The 21,399-nt window shown below is 33.7% G+C and overlaps 1 protein-coding gene across 2 annotated transcripts in view; it reads right to left on the minus strand.

Annotated features, from left to right (window-relative positions):
• LOC110371999 (neuropeptide Y receptor type 2) overlaps nucleotides 1-20,120 on the minus strand; it is a 267,501-nt gene extending 247,381 nt beyond the window's left edge. For both annotated transcript variants that reach the window (XM_049850523.2, XM_064036799.1), the window contains exon 1: nucleotides 19,891-20,120. The gene's annotated coding sequence lies outside the window, so the exon portion shown is untranslated. The remainder of the gene's footprint in view (nucleotides 1-19,890) is intronic.
• Nucleotides 20,121-21,399: the final 1,279 nt, after the last annotated feature.

Below are 21,399 nucleotides of genomic sequence, written 5' to 3' on the forward strand. Positions count from 1 at the left end.
TACCAAAAAGAAGTCGCGAAAATTCTAGAATTTTCCAGTTTAGCAATGTACCCAGTTGACAACTCGTGGTGACAAAGTACCGGTGTATGGCACGACTGATAAGAGGCTAGAGTTCTTATGTACTAGAAGTACCGAGGCGACCTTACTTCATGCATACTTATTGTAATTTTACAAGGTTACTGAGGTCAAAGGTGGGGTTTGAAATGAATGCTTTGTTTTGGATGTTAGAAGCGCTTGGTAATGAGTATTGATGTAGGTAATGTTAGATTTTTTTGTTTATTCTGTTCTGTGGTAAATTATTGATAATGGCTAGAATTTGCTGACATTACTGAACATTAAAATTTGTTATGTTCTGTTTTGTCCTAGTAATTTTATCAGCATTTCTAGCTTTTCTTTTGAAAGAAAATTTTGTGAGAACCTTTAGTAAAAAAAAATATATACCTATATATTGAGGACTACTTCTTTTTTGGGAAGTATGCTAAAACACTGAGTTTCTCAGAATGTTCTAAAAATTAACAACAAGACCCTTGTTCTTCACGAGGTTCCCAGTATTTTGTACTCATTGACGTAAATAAATCAAACCACAAATCCTAACCAAATAATACCATATAAATATTATTAATAACAACAGTACGCAGGCCGTGTCAATAGCCTAAAGCCATAAACGTCACAATCGCGGCAATATGGCCGACAATCGATGGTGATTCCGAACAAATTACAGCGCGCGCCAAATTGTCGCCTCGCAATTTGGGAGGCGGACTTAGTGAGGCGCTGTTGCGGGTATTAGATGTTAATATATTGAATTAAATATAAAAATAAAAACAGTTTAATCATATACTTTTAAACACGTTTACATGATTTTCTTTTCCTATTGTGAAAACTTAATGGAAATTCATTCAAGAGTTTTCGAGTTAATTCCAAACAGACAGTTTCTGAGGAGTAAAATTAAAATAGGTTTTGACATGTTCCGTATTTCATATAATCTGTAGGTAGGTACTTCTTCAGTGACATAATATACTGAGGTGAAACTGCCTCGTTGGTCTAGCTGTCGCAAGTGCGGCTGCTGAGCACGAGGTCTCGGGTTCGATTCCCGAGTCGGGCCGAAATCGCTTTGTGGGTTTTAGAAGACTTTCACAAAGCAGCCCGGAGCCTGGAAGTTGGTGATTGATACACCCGTGCATCGGAGAGCACGTAAATGTCGGTCCTGCGCCTGATCTCTCTCCGGTCGTGTCGGATTGCCGTCCCATCGGATTATGAGAGTGAAGGAATAGGGAGTGCACCTGCGTCTGCGCAAATGCTTGTGCACTATAATATGTCCTGCGCAATTGGCTGATCTCCTTAAATGAGAACAGCCGCCGTAGCCGATAATCGGCTAGGAGGACATCATACTGAGGTGGTATTGGAAGCGTTTGTTGAGTGCACTAAGCAGAAATTTTGAAATAATTTTATTTAATGAATTTAATATAATACAACTATGTACCACATTCAAATTCTATAAATCGGATTCCATTTGGGTCAAAAACAATACGCTATGGTTCAGAGATTATTTACAGTATTGTAAATGGGCATCGTATACACCAAGTACAGTCAACGTTTAAATAAGGTGAAGTAGGCGTCTTGAAACTGACACGTCAAATTACAAGCTTGTCTTTGAAATAAAGACCACTTCAAACGATTTATCTTGACAAGTTTACATCCCGGAATTCTCACTTAAACTTAGCATAGTTCTAAAGAAACAAAAGAAGTTACAGTACTTTCATAAATCCAATAGCCGACAGACCAACTTCTACGGAAAAAGAAAAAGGAATTATTATCGAGATTTTATAAAATAAACAAACTCAATGAAAGAGACTATTTTAAATCCTCTAAAATAAGCACAATTTATGTTTTAGAATACCACTTTGAATACCACCACATTTTAAGCTGCTAAAAACCGAACAATCGATTTTGGCTAGACCTGATAATACCCGTTCGAAGTGTACTAACGAGGCATCCAGTCATTAGATGTTTTGACATTTATACCCCAATTGAGTGGTTTTATGTTCCTGGCCTCAAAATTGGGTCAACGAAAGCTCTAAATTGATAGGTGTACTACTGAAATTGCTGTGCCAAATTGCTGCCAGCTCATGTTTCGGCCGAAGTATAAATTAACAAAGAATTCCGTGTTTAAACGACCCTTCCCAGTAATTTATTGTTTATCTTTTGTTAAAGTTGTTTTGCGGTATGCTTGAAACAGACGGGGTTTGAGGCCGTTTCGTGGCGATGTTTGGACCAGTAATTATGTTGTTATATTAATTATTTGAACAGAAATTTAGCCAAGAACAAGATCGTTATTTGTTTGTATATAAATCTAAATACATAGACAGTTTTCATTAATCTGAAATTGAATGTTTCAAATACCATCCTAAACAAGCAGCAGGCATGTTTAATTCATTAAATACAAATCATTTTTCCAAACTACACGAATTCTGCAATTTCGAACACATGAACGATTCTAAAATAAACATTTTTCTGTACCTTGGACCTCACTAAATACACAAATGTCACGAAAAAGTTTTATGCCAGCTCGGACTCATTTCATAATGATAAAGTTGGTAACATTATATTTTGAGTTTGAAACTGTTTGCTTTCCTAGGGGATTAGCCCTCGGGTGAAACCGGAGAGTTTAGACAACATTAGCTGCAGTTTCTACAATGCTTATCTTCGCTGCATAGATAGCAAGCAAATCCAGAGGCGTAGGTAAGTGTAATCTGGCTCAAACTTGTATAATCTAGTTTGAACTTGGTAAAAGCTGGATTGTTCCAAGATTATGAAGTTAATTATTTTAATTATAAAGTTTGTTGAAAGAGTAACTGGATTGAGTGCTGTTCATATCTGAACTGATTATGCTTATTATGATTGAATTACTGTTGACAAATAACTTAGCCTTTCAGAGTCAAAAAATGCTACCAAAGCTTTACTGATCGGTGATTATATTATAAATGAGGAGTCTAAATGCTTTACTGGCTCTAGATAGGCTATGCAATTATATTTTATGATAAATCTACGCGAAGAGATGGTCTTTACCAGAATATAAGAAATAAAGACGAATTCAGAACCTCCTTTTAGTAAAGTGGGTTAAAAAATCCTCCTAATATTAACAAATTAAAATAGAATTCAGTTATTTTTACAACGGGATCCGGTTTTAGAATAATTTACTTTACATTTATGATTGATGTCTGTTCTACCCGTCTTCGTCGTGGTTTAATGGTCTGTGATCTCATGATGGAAGGTCAACGGAAGAGTAGGATGCGTTTTACGATGGGACTTGCTGTTATGAAGTTATTATACAGTTCATATATTTTTGTTCGTGGAATATTTACTTTGAAACGTGTGTATAGGTGTTGTTGATTTTTTATTCATATAATAGTTAGAAATAGCTTTTTGAAAGCTTTTTTTTTATGGAGAGCGGACCCCGTCACGAACTCGTATAAACGCTAGGAAGAAGATTTAAAGAAATATATTTTTGAGTAGAATTGGCTTAATAAACAACAAACTTAGGAAAATATTTCTGAGACTGCAATATTTTATTGTGCTAAAACTTACCTTATTACATACGTAATGTGCTGTTCATAAAGGAAATATTTTATTAAGTTAGTTGTGACAAAAAAGACATAATCCAGCAAGAATAATCTACATTTTACATTGATAAAACAACACAGGTAAGACAGTTTTCAGTATTTTGAGATAAAACTAAGAGCAGAAGAAAATAGCAGCCTTCCATAGATTCCTAGTATTTTACTTTATAAGTAAACTAGAATACAATAAGCTTCCTAGAAACACATCCTATTGAAACTTGCTATTTTAATATTGGATTTTAAGGGGAACTTACCTACATTAATTTTCTAAGGATGAAATTCAAATACTTTGACGTTTAACATAATTTACTTGAATGAAAAAACTTAATTATATAAAAATAACATGGCAGCACGAATGAAGTAGGTAACTCTTGTAGTAAGTTGAACCTATTGTAATAAAAAATCATATTAATGTACCCAGGTTGTGTGGACGTCAACTTATTCGTAAGTGAAATCTGTTTTTCTCATAAACTACGCTTATATGGTTATTTAAGTCTTTGTTAGAACTGTGAAATTACTGCATCCAGTGAGAGGTCTTTTTTCAAAACCTTTAGAAATGTTCGCACTTAATTTGTAACTGTTTGTTAGACCAGAAGAAACAATTGTATCCGTCAGTGCCACACGCTGGAATCTTATCTTAACTGACCGGATCCCATGCATGTGTTTTCTGTAACCATTCATTCCAATGGCGCTATAACTCTTTCAAACCGTCCGCACCCTTTAGAGTACATACACTACAGACTAAATAGTCGGCCTGCAGTTTGTTCGATGGTAGCAAAAAAATATTTTTTAAGAATTTATCCACACAAATAATAGTATCTTCGACAGCGCTGGTCGTGGGTACTTTGAATGAACCATAAAAGAGAGGCTTAATGAGATAGTTCCTCTCACAATCTTTTGAATGAGGTTTTATGTCATGAACAAAGAATATCTTGAATTCAATCACAGTTTCAGTCACTTTAATATCGGCTAAATACCTGATCGTTGCTATGTGCGTACTACCATTCATTTTATACTTACCAAGTGCTGGTCAAACTATCAGCCGACTAAAAGTTTGTCGTGTGCGTTTACTCTTCATGTCCTACAGAGCTTACTTAACAACTTAAAATTGCACATCTTGTAAAGCACTTTGTTTACTTAATTCCAACTTGACGGCAGTATAAAACTAATAAGTTACAAGCGAGCTGGCTGTTACGAGTTCTTATGCCATTTGCTTATCATAACGAGCGTACACATTAACATTTCTGTTTTCAAGTATTAATTTAATTAACAAACTAATGTACTGGGTGATAATTTCAGACGGTTGCAAAAATAGGTTGACCTTTTTCTTTTGTGATGTAGGGTTTTTAGTAGCTCGTTGGCTTCTAATTTAGAAGAAAGCAAAACTTGGTAACTAGCTATTCATTACATGACATTTAGAAAACGTCTCTTTTGAGATGGGTAATCATCAAAAGACTCCTCCTGTTTGCAAAATGGGAGTGGAGTAAAGAGAGTGTTAGAGTTTTACTGACCAAATTTATCTTTGTTCCTTCTTCAAACTCAAACTCAAAATCGTTTATTCAAATTAGGCTGATAAATCAGCACTTTTCGAACGTCAAAAACAAAAGACAGCCCCCAAAAACGCCTGCCCTTCACCACTTCCTATGTGTTTTTGCTGGGAAGAAGAAGTGGCGCAACAAACTCCCCAGCAACACATGTCTGTCTGTAAGGTTTGAAGAACCAGAATGTATACAAAACAAGTCAAAAAGTCATAAAAATATCATTATCACATGATAACTATTATATAAAATTAAAAAAGAAAAAAAAAACAAACTGAACACAAGTAGGCTAGCACACAGATTTACACCTATAAAGACTAAGTACTCAAGCATTTCTTATAGTCCATTAGGTGTATCTAAAGCCTCCTGTTAATAAAATAAAAATGTATTTTAATATAAGCATAGAATCAGCGTGCCCACCTACATGCGCAGATGTTTACGTTGTAGCTGTACAACACAAAAAAGGTGTACCTGCTAGGACTACAGTATTATTATTTTCTTCAAAAAAAAGAAGCCCGTTGCGGTTTTATTAAGAGAAAACCTAGCCTAATATTTACATACTGTCATCATATAATTAGCATGGTCATACTTTGACAATAAACATTTACTATAGTTTACATTATGTGTTATGTAAGGACTTACTTTCCGCTTCCGCGCCCGCTTCCATGTCCAAGCCTAACTCCGCGGGTACAATCGGTAATGGATCCGCAAATGTGTTCAATATGTCAATAACGCCATGTGATTTGCTCTGATACAAAGCAAACAATACATAAAGTGTTTATTTGTTGAAATCTAATCAATATTAGAACGATTATTATGTGTAGGATATCGATTAAGTTGCCGACAATAATTGAAATCCAGTTTACAAATAGGTAAATCATGATTACAATTTCAACTATGTACCTATATTCAATGAGTCCGGAATTTAATAGTGACTGATATTGGAAGTGAAAATTATGAATTGAATACCAAAGCTACTATTTTTCATTTTGTCCTAGTGAAAAATGAATTTGCGCTCAAAATGGAACTGATACTCATATTATTACAATTTCGTTTCTGCCAACCTTTTTTTATACAAATCGTGACAGAGTCATTTGACCATTTTTAAAAATGTTAAAAGTGGCATAGTTTTTGAAGTAATATTTCTTGAAACACGACATTAGATAGCAAGCAGCCAAAACTATTAAGTTGTTGAACAGTTTCCAACAAAAGTTTCTGGCTTTTATCCGTTTTATGATACTGCAAGCCTTGACACTGACGTGAAGTAGTGATATAATGTTCTGACATGAATATTCTAGCTCTTTGGGTTGAAAAATGTTTTGTACTAGCTTCTGCCCAGGGTAGCACTCGCTTACCGAGGGAATTACTTCCCGCAAATGGATAAAAAGTAGTTCCTGTATGCACATTTATATCGTTTCCGTAGTTATGATAACATGACAGACATGATATTTTTATACTTCTAATATTAGTAGTTTTCCCCGCGAATTCACCCGCGTCCCGTGTAAACTACGGCTCATACCAGGATAAAATATAGCCTAGGTTACTCGGGAAGAGTGTAGCTTCTCAGCCTTGAAAGAACTTTTCAAATAGATTCAGTAGTTTTGGTGCCTGTAAGTTACAAATAAGCAAAATAATTTTTTATCTTTATTATATTAGTGAGGATTGAATTAAATAGAAAAGTACCAGTTACAGAGCAGATTCTCATACGTATTTGTATTACTTTTATTTCTGTTTACTCACAGAGCAATGCAAACAAGCGAACTGACTGTGACTGCTCTGATTGCAGTCCGATGCAATCAGAGCCTGCCAATTAGATACGATTGCATACAAGTAAACATACATACTGCTCTAGTTTCTAAATAATTCTGTAAAGAAAAAGTGGTCCATGATATTGAATACACAGTATGTAAGCTCTAGTTTGTTTCGGAGATTCAAATCGCAAGTCAAGTCGAAAATGCTTTGTGGGTTTTAAGAAACTTTTTCGAAGGAACTTGAAGTTTAAAAGTTGGTGGTGATACATCCATGCTTCAGAGAGCATATAAATGGCAGTCTTAGGCCAGATCTTTGTTTAGTTGTGAAAGTAAGTACATAGGAAAATAGACATTCTTTTCCAACTTAATCTTTACTTATGAATAATGCCAAACTAGGACTACTTACTACACTAACTCTCTGATTCCTAAGCCGATTTTACTAGGTATGTACATAGAATTGGGACTAAATGTATCCTTTTTGAGATGGGACAGAGAAAAATACCCAAGCAAGAGGTATACTTAAGTAATGGCCTGTTTCAGGAATGTACCGCTGAATAAATGATAGCAATCCCATTTGTACTAATCGTCGTGAGTTTGTGTTATCTGGTAAAGAAGAAAAAGGAAGTGTTTTGGTATGATGACGCTAAGGGTATTTTCAGCTCACGTAAAGTTGAAAATATTCTTAGTGGATAAATAAAATACCTACTATTGTAATTTAATTGATGATTTGTTTTTTATGTAGATATCAATTTTAAATAAGTGCCACAGATTGTAGAATTTTACATATTTTTATTAATATTATTTATTAATAAATGACATTTATGATTATTATTCTTGAGGAAAGTCTAAAGGTTTTAAAATAATACCAGCGTGTCAAAAAGTGGCTTTATAAAAATACCTATTAGACATATAATGTGCTTACACAACCCTACACAAAAATTGCCGCTTTTATACTTTTACGCCGACTCATGTTTACAAAAACCGAGATACCTATGTTATTCAATTTCTCAAAAAAAATCTAACTGCCGAGTTATTTTGCCGGTATTATTACGGAACCCACTTGCAATTATCCCCCACCCTATTGGTTACAGGGAAAAAAACTGTGAAAGCATTTTCGTGATCCCAAAATTCTAATTTGATTTCCAACTCGATAAATGAAATGGTGTACTCGTTATTACGCGTGTTTTAAATAGATAACAAAGGGCAAAAAAATATTTTTAGCTGTGTAAAGCCGTCGTGGGAATACTAAACCTATTTAAAAAAATATTTCACTGTTATGAAGCTAGACTATCCCCGAGTAATATAGGTTATATTTGGTCTGGGAACCTGAAGTAGTTCCCACGGAACGCGAGTAAAACCACGGATAAACAGATAAAATTAAAAATACATCAAAATGGAATCTTAAATACCTAAATGTTGTTAAAGTCCATTGAAACAAAAATATCAGACCTTCTCATAAACAATTAATTAGTGCTGTAGTACCTTCAGCAGTTCATTGAAGTGGAGTATTTACTTCAAGGTATTTAATATACTTAAATATAATAATAGACCTTATTATTGTTCAGGGTTCCGAGAAAAGGTCTGCACGATTTTAATAAGGAGAGTTAGAAACTTTTGATTACCTACTTCAATGAATTAGTTTATAGAAAATAATAAGGTGTTTTATAATAGGAAATAATACCTAGAACATTATAAACTAACTTAGCTGTTTTTCACGGAAGGAAATTTACGGACGTTCAAAAATGTTATTGATTTATATACCATACCATGTCCAAGATTGAGTCAAAGTAACACGCACTTAACAAAGATCAGGTATTTAGCTGTATCAGATCGACTGTAAACTTTGAATGGACTCAAGGTTCCCTCAAAAAAACTGCCAGCCAACTGGTTGGTTCTACAATACGAGCGTACTCTTAGCGACATGGTCACCCTTGTATTACCTTTGCACGTCCCAACATCAAAAGCGGTGACGTCACGCGTCACAGTGACATAATGAAATAACTCACAGATGATATAAAGAAAGCATTAGCCTCGAGGTTTCCTGGTCACTCTCCTCTGTATACATGACGTTTTGAAAGGAGATCCAGCACAAAAGAGTCTGTATAGTAACGTACTCGTATTTATTTTATTACCAATGCTTGCAGTTTACATCATCTGTACATAGAACGTCTACCTATTTATATTTAAACATATTGTTTACGTCAGATTGAGTTAAATAGGCCCGGATATAAGCTTGTAATAATTTTCATTTGCTATTTTTCGTGTTCTACTCAATAGCCTTTCTTAGGTTATGGGTTTCGTAAGACTTTCGATTGAAACGCATTTTACTTTTACTATTGCACTGCCACCGTCCGTTCAAAAACGTGCGTGATAAATTCAAAAACTGATGAACAGATTTTCATTGCAGTTTATATAAGATAGAATGATTCGAGAAGAAGGTTTAGGTTGAAAAGATACCTCTACCAACCATTCTGAGTAACTTTCTCCCCACTTCAATTTTATATAAAAACAGAGAACACAGTAAAACAATTTTAATAGCTCTATAAAGCCAGAGAATAAACACCTGACAGTGGATTGTAACAACATTGGAAAAACCCATGAAAATGCTTTGAGATAATATCACTATTTACGGGTTCATTGTTCGCTGAAATAAAGCTTACACGGCTTTTTAATGTTCGCTGTCAATGAGAGCTTTTCAAATAAATGTGAAATAATCCTCCGGGGTTTTGTGTAAAATGTTGTGTTATTTTTAGTGGTTTATTTTCGAATGAAAAAGACAGATTGGTAAGTTATTTTTGAATAAAGAAGCTGAACAAACTTTTTGATTTTGTGTTACATATGTATTTTTATCCTTTTTGTTTTTTAAGAATGGTAAAATGTTGTATGTTTTTCAAGCATTATTCTCAAAGTAGCAGGCCTTTGAATACCTAGTCGTCTACCTTTTAGTAACGGTGGAAACATAGATTTTTATCTTAAAGGATATAATATATAATATATATAATGATAAGTGAAGTAAAGACGAAGCAAACCTACGCCTTAGGCCTTAAATACGATACAATTGGCTTTCTATTTATACTTGATAGTATTTTTCTGTAAGTTAAGGCGAGGAAGTGGTCAACAATAATTCCATAACCGGCACGCGCATCTAAGGCGCCAAAAGGGGTCGGAGCGTCTGAGCGGGGCGAGGATAACAATACGCGCGCTAGCTTATAACTAAAAGTCGTAAGCGACAAAATGGTTTTGTAATTTTAATATTTAGAAATGATAATTTAATAAAAATTCCTACTACCATTTTAAAGAGTATGTATATACTCAACTACTAAAAAAGTTAAGAGGCTTAAATCGGTCCCGTTTGCCCATAATATGTGAATCTCTTTTTAAAAAGAGGTATGTTTGATATATTTTTCTCTGTTATAAAAGTTACCTAATCATGTTTCTACAACTAACAAAATAAGGCTTATATCATGAACTTTCAGGTAACCAAGTTGTATTTTGATCCGTTTTGTATTTACTGAGAAAAATTGACATCCTTGGCGCCAAAAATTCCAATTCGTCCTCTTAAACTTTACAAAAAAGGTATGCAACAATGCAAGCCAAACAAGGCGGTCAGCACATAAAATGGCGACCACGAGTACAAATGTCAAAGTATCATAATTGAGTTGCTTCATGAAACGTTGAATCATATGAATAAAACACTTCGTACTGAAAACCTTGCTTCATAAATCTTCGTGATAATATACAGAGAAAACGTGACCGGGAACAGATAACTTATCGGGGAAGTTAGTGCGCTTCTGCATCTTAAGAACGTTAAAACTGGTAACTTACCTTTTGTGTCATTTACTATTACGAAATCTGCGGGATCTATGGCCCGTCTTATAAACAAGAAACAATTAGTTTTTGCTCACAAATGGTAAATTTTTTGGATTAATAGAATAGAACTAATTAGAAGAAATAAAGTTTATTATAATACGGACATAATTTGGGAAACCGTGATGAGCAATGTTTCCATATCTTCTCTATATGAGAAGAGGCCTTTGACAATCAGAAAGGCTGAAAATGATTAACTTTTGGAAGAAATTAGACTCAACAGAAAAAAAAGAAAACATTTCCATTGATAAAATTTATACGCGTAACCATAGCGTTAAGTGCCATTGCGTATAAGACGTGCTACATAAGATGATGACATGAGCAAAGTTCTTGATAACATAATAGAAAATGAGATAAATCTATCGAAGATTGATTGTGATATTGAACCGTGATGCAGTGAGAATGGAGCGATAACTGGTCAAGTTTTATCACCAATCAGAAGCGAGATATATGACGTGATATTTGTAGTTCACCAATGATAAGTGACACCACAGAAGAGTACGTTGAAAGAGAGTTTAGGTGAAAAAGTGCACATAAGGTTTTAATATTGACATAAACAATAGGTTTGTAAGATAATTAAGATAAAAAAGTTAAGGCAAGTTTTCTTTTAAAAAGAAGTAACTAAATTGCAAATAAATTTTCGCAAGAATTTTTCTACAATATGGCAATATTGATCAAACTTAGATACCTTTATTACAAGACCTTACCAAACGAATATTTAAAATATTAGCCTTACATAAAAACACTGAATCAAATAAATGCATACTCCATTCCTTCAATACTCCATGACAGGTAACACATTTCTCTTATGTAGGTTATCAATGCCATAGCTTGAACAAACTATCGTAATGGCGTGACGGGTACTCAGGTTACTATGGCAACAATTCGCCTGTTTTCACGTAGGTTGGCTAAAGTACTTACTTAGGTGTATTGCGTAATATTATGAGCCTAATTGCGTTGTTTTGGGATTTTTTTTTAGCTTTTATGTACTACTCCACGAACCCAAAAAGTAGCCTATGTGTTTGCTCGATGAATAGGCTATCTAACACTGAAATATGTTTTTCAAAACTGTACCGTAGTTCCTAAGATTAGCGTGCTCAGCTTCAGCTTTATGATACTAATAATATATTTCACTCGCATCCTGAGGGGATTTCTAATGCATGAATAATTATCAGAACTGTTCAACTAATATCTATCACCTCTCTTCTGCACAATCTTAGCACCGGTTATTTTTTGAAAACGTTTTTTGTATAGAGTTACTTTTTTATAATAGGTAAGTATTAGTGAGCAAAATTGGATAATGTTCCCCTAGTTAGGGGTTTACCTCGGCATATTTTAAGGAAACGATAGCTTTACTTAAGGATATTATAAAGGTAAGGGTTCAGACCCTAACGACCCCAATATTTACTTAAGCACTTATTAAACGATACTTGAGATGAGGATAGTGCAATTTCTCGTTAAAAGGTTCCTTCTCGTTAAAAATGGAAATAAGAATATGTTATATACATACTTACCAACTCACATTATTAAGAGGTTTTGTGAGGTTGTATTACTGAACTGATTTTGATAATTATTTTACCAATAGAATGCTAGCTATGTTATTTTTGTCAATAGCTTTATTTCGTGCTGATACGGAAAGTAGTGCGGGTAAAACCACGCCAAACAACTTGTATTAAATAAATGTAAATTATAATTTCAAGATCATGTCAGTAGCTAATAGACTCATCGATCTATCGTAATAATTATAATTTATTATAGTTCATTAAAATTATCAAAAACGTCACAAATGTCAAATGATCTGATCCATCACCCGTAAAATTAACTGCACGTGCATTCATGATAACCTTTGTCTATCAAATAATGACGTTATATTAAATAAGTACCCAAGTTTGCAATAATATGTAGGCATTTTCAAAAAGGTTCTAATAAAATCCTAGGTTTAAACATTTTTAACTGTCTTTCCAAAGGGAAACTATTTCTTGCTCCTATGATAAAAATTAGTGTTTCTTTATAGGTAAATAAGCAACATATATTTAAAAAAAAGAATACAGACTCGAAGTTTGGCGGACTCGACTTGAGGTAGAATTCAGAGCATTTGCGGGTCAGGACAGCATACTTTTCAATGTTTTAAATAGTACATAGTTTCGAAAATAAATATTAAAACAACAATTCCCTTCCGCACATTTTTAAACAGCAGACCTTACCTAACTGCAAACGGAAGAGTAATGTTTTTACAAGTTTGTCGTTCGGAAGTACAATGTTAAACAGTGCAACTGCCGTGACTAGTTCAAGGACTTGACAACGTAGAGAAATGCACTTCTTGAAATATATGCTTCAAAGAAAGTTAAAATGCACATTGCATGGTCAGTTGAGTATGGACAGGGAATTTATAGAAGAGTTCATTGACCTATGAGCACACTTCGATGCAATTGTTTTGGAACACTTATACCTATTGGGCATGATATATTTTTTTTGTGTTTGCAACACTGAAATTCTGACTTGATACTATGCATGCCAAAAATAATACTGTCTGCTTTCGTGACAAAATACGGACTTTTAAGTACAAAAATAGAGAAAGGAAATAAGCAAATTTTCACCCATTAGTGGTGTATGGTGCTGCTAGTATAGAATTGAATTTGAAAGAAGAAAAGTTGCTGCAGTGTAGTGTGCCAGACAATTTCTTCAGCAGCAGACACATAACAATCGATATGAATACTACTGCCTTATCAATAGATTGTTCTCCCGAGTTTTAATCTCAAAACATTGTCATCGTTTTAAAACAACCGTTAGAGTTATATCTAATCAGCATTAGAACGCAACACATATAATAATAAAATGAGATAACAGCATGTGACAACTGAATGAAATAAACTAAAGCCATAAACAAAATGTTGTAAATCAAATATAAATCAAAACAGGTACTAAGAAAGTGAAAAACATTTTACGGAAAAGAAAGCACGTAATGAACATTAAAGATAATTTATCATGAGGTCTTAAGGCTTCAGAATATGAAGGAAATACTTAGCTTTTGACGTGTATTTTTTATTGTTTTTGTAGGAAAATTTAGCTAAACAAAGTTTTTAGAATAAATATTACGAGGCATTGTTTTTAGGCATACATAAAACAATAGTATAGTAGGTCAAAAAGGTGGGACATAATCTCAAAGAGTATTGACACCGGTCGCAAAAGAGGCCAATGCACTACATTTCAAAGTTCGAATGCACAAAGAAAAAAAAAGACTACTTCTACTACAGCATAAACATCCTCTTACAATGTTTACAAACCTATATCAGAGACAAACATTGAAGTTCCCAATCTCTTTGAAATCTTCACACGTGTCTCAGAAATAAAGTTTTAATATTCATCATAACACTTCAGATCTTTTTTACAAGGTCTTACCATAAAGTGTCGTGGTATTACGGAGGTTGGAGGCTTTATAAGACATTTTTTTAAAGTGTCTTTCTTTATTGTAGGTGTATGGTAGGCACGTTAATGTCGGGCCTGTGTCTGATCTCTCTCTGGTGGTGTCGGATTGCCGTCCCATCGGGCCATAAGAATAATGAGTGTACCTGATTCTGAGCAAATGCTTGTGCATATGTTCTGCGCAATTGGCTATATTACATGAGAACGACCGCCGTAGCCGACAATCGTCTAGGAGGTCATCATTATGGTAAGCAGCAAATGGATGTGACTCAAAACCGGGATTTTTGTAGGCTGATATGATGATGATGAGGTATAGAATAATCAAAAGTCAATTCGTCATGATTTATCATCTTCCTTATGAGAAGCATAATGCTCCATGTGAGACATCAAATAGTGCTGATCTATAAAATGAATGATGATGATATTGATAACAAGTGACTCAATACTCATAGTAATTCGTACTAACATTGTGTATTCCAAATCTGTGTTCGAAATGACTTTTCCAATATCAGGAATAGCAGTCTAAGTTCTGAGAACAGGTTTGTGTGCAAATCACAAACTTCGAAATAGCACATGCAATGAAACCTGTCAGTTTACTTGCTGAATTTCCAGATAATGCTGAACAGTTGAAATATGCCTTGCCGAATAATGGAGGAACAAGTGAACTTTAGTTTTCGTTTTGGCCTAATAATGAAAGTCTGAATAGCCAATTGGGACCAAAGCAATCAAATCAAACTTGAGCTACTCTTCTAGGACAAAAGATTACCAACCCAAAAGGCTTTGACCTTTCAAGCTCGTCACTTCACTAGCCTGAAGCCACAATTCAACAAAGTGGACTAGAAATGGACATGACAAAGAGTCTGAAAGATATCTGGCTACATCCATAATATCCTGTTGTCAAGTATGTATTGCGAATTCGACACGTAAATCTTTTGATATGTTTTCAAAGGAATAAGCAATTGTCAGCTGACCGAAAGCGGACTGCGGGAACGGGAAGTTTTGCAATTTATTTTCTGAAGCTGATATTTCAGGTTTTCTCAGATTTTCGCTTCAAAGTTGTATTGCCTTTTGGAAGATGCAGGACTCTTTATGCCATTTAAGTGTAAGTTTATTATATTTTTATATGAATTTCGATTTATAAAGCCGGTCTACTTGATAAATACGTATAAGTAATAAGTTTGGTAAGCGTAATATGTATATTTCTAATTTGTCCTTGGGGGTTCCCAAAGAAAAATTTTGCTAGACGTTATTATTTTTCTAGGCGACAAGATGAAAACCTCGGACTATCATAGCCACAAAACCAAAAGTTAAATAAACATAGACGAGACATTCATGATTTATTCAAAGGTTCAATTATGGCCGCGGTCGACACAACCCTTCCTTGAAAAATAAATTCAATTTCATGGTCATCAAACATTTTTGTACTGACTCTCGAAGTCCCGACCCTTATAACCTAATTCATCAAAGTTTTGACTCACAGTGCTGTTACTCAGACTTTGTTTTATATTATTATCTACTATAGAGATAAACTCAAGGGATTGTAACAAGGCAAATTTTGATGGATCTGTGCATTATCTCTCTATGGAAGATGGATTCTTAAATGTAAATCTTATATTGAATATAGTTTTGAAAACATTCGATTGGTTGAAATGAAATACAGTGCTTCAATCTTGACTTTTTTGCTGCAGAATCAATATTAATGTGATTACCAACCAAAAAATCCTGAAATATCGAAGCTTTTTGAGACCCAGCCCTACACACTTTTGACGGCTGATAGTTTCATCGAACTCACTCATTAGGCATATTATAACGATCACGGATATCTGGCCGCTATCAGATTGACCAAAAAGTTTAATTAATTAATGATTACCTTCAAAATAAACTGTCAACCAACCATGGGGCATGGGGTTGTCTATCAGAGATCGCCCATTGTGTCACCGACTTTAAAATCTTTAGATTAGTTTTTGTTGTTGTTTTTTCATTGGTGTACATAATAAAGAGTATATCTATCTATCGATCTATCTAACTGTCGGCCAAAAGTTTAATCTGCAGTGTTCTAAGACTCTATTTATACTGAAGTGTCGTTCTATAAACGGATCTCAGTACACTTAACAAATCAAGATCCTTCAGTAGGTCGGAGTGATGCTAAGCCCTTAGCCTGTGACAGTCGTTCCGGATCCGCTTAAACTCTTAAGTTTCGAAACTCATCAAACTTTAGGATACTGGTTTAAGGACGCCTAGTGTAAGGATTGTGGGAGGCAGATAGTAGTAATCTCGTATTTAATTTTTCTGAATAATAGTTCCACTTACGTCCTGAGGGAACTACTTCCCGCATCCGGATAAAAAGTAAATCGACGCAACATGTCTTTTTAAAAAGTAAATAATAAGTAAAAATTTAAAGTAATTCTCTCCGTCTGTTTACTGATTTAAATAAAAGTAGGTACACAAATTGTCTAAGGACATAGGCTACATTTTTTACAGCTGTTATAAAGATAGTTTCGAGATGTGGGTGAAAATAGCCGCAAAAGATAGTTTTCTATCACCACAAACTGATTTAAATAAACAGTTTATCAGCGTAAAGTACCACAATTTAGGTAAGCCTTCTCAAGAGGTGCAATCCAATCGGAAAATCAAATCAGAAAACGGAAATGTCTACTTTAAACACGACGTTGATAAAAATTGCAGTACTATCGTGACGCACATAAAATCAGTTTGCTTTATGTACCGAGATAGTCGCAATCTCTTTAAGAAGTTTTTTTAGATAAAAATGTTAAACGTAAACATTGTGTATTTGACAAAGATTCCGATTGTTTCTTTGATGTTCTCGGTTCATGATAAAAGAGTGGTTAGATATGATATGACTTTTGAGAACGGTCTGATATTGTATTGACTCTTAGAATTTGGAGACGAAAGAAAAATAAGTGTTTAAGTTATTTATTTTTCAAAATAAGACTTCAAGTATCTGCTACACTTTTCAAAGTTTCCAATATTTATCAAGTAATACTGATTCAATAGAAAATTGTGTTCAAAATAATGATTTCTAATTCACGCTACTTATCAATTAAGTACATCGTTGACCGTCTATGTTTATTTAACTTTTGTTTTATTAGTCTGAGGTTTTACTCATATCGTATAGACAAAATAAATCGTACATCCAAAATTAATCTTTCGCCGTATTTTGAGAACGTTTATAAACAACTTTTTCTATTAATAACAAAGTTGATAAATACTGATGATGAACGGAAATTAGTGTTTGGTACATTTTATCAGTTTGTAAGGGTGTTACCTAGCGATAATCTTAATTAGCTGTTGATATGTCCTATAGAGGATTAATATCACGTCCGTTTTAGACAAGTATTGGTCACCTTTCAATCAGGGGTTTTTTATGGAAGAACTATTTCGTTTTCCTTAACGATATTCAGTAATACATGTTACTAAGAAGGAGTATTTCAATATAGGTCTTGTCAAATGTCAACTTTGCGACGCTGAAGTTGGCTGTCACTAACTGCAAGATGAAAATGTGTTAGCAAGGTTCCACTAAAATTGTTCGCGAGCAAAATGTACGCATCACAGCCAGCATGACTGTGTTTGCGCACAGAGTTTGCAATTCTGGATATTTTCGCACGCAATTTGTTATTGTTTTGTTGGTAGAGCGACTAAATTAAAAAAAGAATTTGCGTGCGTCAAAGTAGCGAACTAGGAAATATGTTCAAGTTATGACTAGTACATATGTACTGCATATGTACTGTAGATAAGAAAGTCAGTTGATAAAATCATTGTGATTTTTCAGCATCAAACACATTGAAGAGCAATTTCTTTTGAGTACTTAGACTTAAAGCAAACAAGGAAAATTACTTTGAATAAGTCAAACGTGATGGAAGTTTCATAGAGTCTCGTGTGAATTTCATACAGTAAAGTACTTAAAATGTTACCTAGTTTCTGTAAGATTACACTCGCTCGGAGTTTGACGAGTTAAGATTAAGAACTACAGATAGAGCTATGTCATTGGTAGGTATTATACATATGTATAGAGTACCTACCAAGTGAACCTACTTGCGTATGTTAGTTTTCAGGCATAATGTATCAAACTATACATACATATTATGATTTGGGTTAAATTGCTGCAAATTATAGAGTAACTACTAAAGTTACATATTCATCACTTATTTTGTTTGTTTGAATAATCAAACTTGAATAAATATTTTTTGGAGAATGGCCTTGCTTAAAATACTTTAAACAACTCAGGTTCTTATATCTTAAAATATTATTTACAGTCAGTTAGTTTCACACTTTTATTTAGGTACACTTCAAAGGCATCTTGAAATGAATTTCTCTTTAAAGTCTCCAGCATATAGGACACGACCTTTGGTCCGTATTTCGGTCAGCAAGTTAGCACGGTTCCGGTTGGTTACATTTGATGGTTCTACTTGCTAGGAAATGGGACCTCCGAGGTCCAGGCGTAATGTTCCGTGTAGAAAATACGGAATGGAAACCGCATGATAAGAGCATCTTTGAAAAGAAAAGAAGTATTTACTTTTTATGTAAGTGAAAAATGGTGGAAAAAGACGCTTTTCATTTGTGCCTTTTTAGTACTTTACTATATGAAGAGATTGTTTGTAGCTAGGTAACAACCGACTGAGTCCATGATAAGGTTAGGGTGTGGTAGGTCCACGGGTTGGTAACCATCCATGTCATAGTTACTCCGTGTCTTATAAGACTCGGCAATCGTTTTTACGTATCACGGCTGATCGTAACTGAAAGTCAGAAAAGCTGACTTGCAGTCTTACCAAGAAATATTGTATTGCCCAGGTCATTGGGTTGAGATTTTGAGAAGGGCAGATTAGCAGTCGCTCCATGTAAAGCACTGGCAATTGTCTGCATCTCATCAAAATAGTTGGGAAAAGCTAGGTAGATGATGTCATACATAAAAAAAAATACGGTAGGTACCTCCTTATAGCATCTCTACATTCTACATACCTAGCATGATATCGTTTGTAATAAAAGTCTATAATACTTAATTACTTATGCTAATGGAAAGCCACCCTATTATAGTGACATTGCCATTGACCCAGACCATTTTTTTATGAAGAATGAAAATGACAAAATAAATTGATTGGTTATTTGTGTATGTCCTGTTACCTCCTCAGATTGTAACTTTAACTATTGAGTTTTCATATTGATGGCTTTATCTTCATACATAACCAATTGCAACTTACGATTGCCATTTTTTTTATTGAATTAAAAGAAAGTACAAGTGTATTTACCTATCTACTTATTACATAACATTTTTTCAGGAAAACAAATTCGTAAAAAATATGTTTGAAATAAAGTATGATTCTTTGTATTGTCAACTTTTAAATGTTGTAATTGAGTGTCAGTTGTCTGTATTCATTAAGATTTACTACCTATTTTAAATAAGCAATGAGCATCACGTTGATGCTAATTTGTAATTTAAAACGATAGTTTCATAAACGTCTTAGTCATCACGCTGTACCAATCAATGTACGTAAAAATAATGAAATAAACAGAATTATAGTTTTTCCCCACAATTTAAATAAATGTCGACCCCAAATAATTTATTTTATTGATATAAACAAAAAACTATATCCTTAGCCTATATCCTTCATATCCTTATATCCTTCATATCCTTAATATCCTTATATAACTAAAAATATTAATATAAAAATAACTTACCAATAAGTAGATGCGACGAACCAAAAACAATAAAAAAATCCACGAAACTTTTTAAACCAAACAAAAAAGTTGCACGTTATTAAAAAGTTATTCCAATCACTGTTCCAAAAAGTTTTTAAACAAATCAGGTAAGTACTGGCTGATTTTTAAATTGTGTTCCACTAAGTTTTCGCGCGTATTTCGCTGTCAGACGGACCGTCAAGTCGTCTTCACGCACCAATGTTCAATGTGAGACTGGTACTGTAGTTACCGTACTCGGTCGCTGTTCCGATGATACGCTTGCTTGTATCAAAAGCCCTATATTCCCTCTTCTTAATTAATGGAAATAGTATCGTTAATAAGTTCAGACTATTTTTTTTTTATTCCAGATAGTTGTAGCTTTTATTTTGAAAAGTTAATTTTAAATTGTAACATGAAATTGCTTGTCATGTTCCGTTCCAGATTAAAAATAAATAGATTCGTGCTATGTATTCTCAGTTCTTTTTTTTTAATAACAAAATTGTACGTTTATTCTCGCTCATATAATTCATAGTGCTGTAAACTAGGTAGATAAAAAGTTTAGTTGGTACATACATTTTAATTAAAAAAGTTATTTTTGCATAGTATTTCGCCTGGTATTGTAAAGTTTTTATTAATGTTTGGAATAGTGGGACAGTGAGGTAATTATATGCTTTATATTGTGCATTATGAGGCATGGTACCTAGTAACTAAAAAAAAAATTGAAGATGTTATTGATATCAAAAAAAGACATTTTTTATCGCTGTTATCTATGACTCAAGATTTTTGAAATAATAGTAAGATTTATGAATATGCAAATAATATCAATTTAAGAACACTTGCTCTGATATTTGCGTGATACCTAATTAACTTTTTCTTTTGATAAATGTGGCATGCTAATATTTACTTCTTAGTGCCTAGACATAAAATATCCCATTAAGTATTTTAGCATTCAACATTTTACTTCTTTTCACACGACTGTTTAATCTTTGGCTTAAGTTTAGTGCGTATTTGAAATAATACTAGTCTGGTAGAGTTATCTTACCGAGATATACGGATAAATCTCTATAAATTATTTTACCTAAGTATTCTAAGATTACGTAAATCTTTTCTTTCACTGTTCGACAAAAAATACTATTACGGATTATCTTACCTATCTATTTGTTTTTTTTTATTATTATTAGGTATTTTGCTCTACTATAATAATGTGTTTGTTTTAATTTGAATAACCTACTTACTTTTTCAATACTTTAACATAGTAACTTAGAATAATCAAAATCTATAACTCCATCATTTTGCACAGCACTGCAATCGCAAAAATATTACAGAATCGATTTCAAAAGCTTGAAAATCGTTCGACAGCAAATAAAAATCTTCCCTTCCCGGCTTAATTCTCGATTGACTCCGCTCAGAGGGATTATATCGAATCAACAGCATTATATCGAGATATCGCGTTTGAATCGATTCCTCAATTTATGTCGCGAACTCAGTGGTTTTGCGGATAAGCTTAAA

The sequence above is a fragment of the Helicoverpa armigera genome, chromosome 11 (assembly GCF_030705265.1).
Source record: "Helicoverpa armigera isolate CAAS_96S chromosome 11, ASM3070526v1, whole genome shotgun sequence".
Taxonomy (NCBI): domain Eukaryota; kingdom Metazoa; phylum Arthropoda; class Insecta; order Lepidoptera; family Noctuidae; genus Helicoverpa; species Helicoverpa armigera.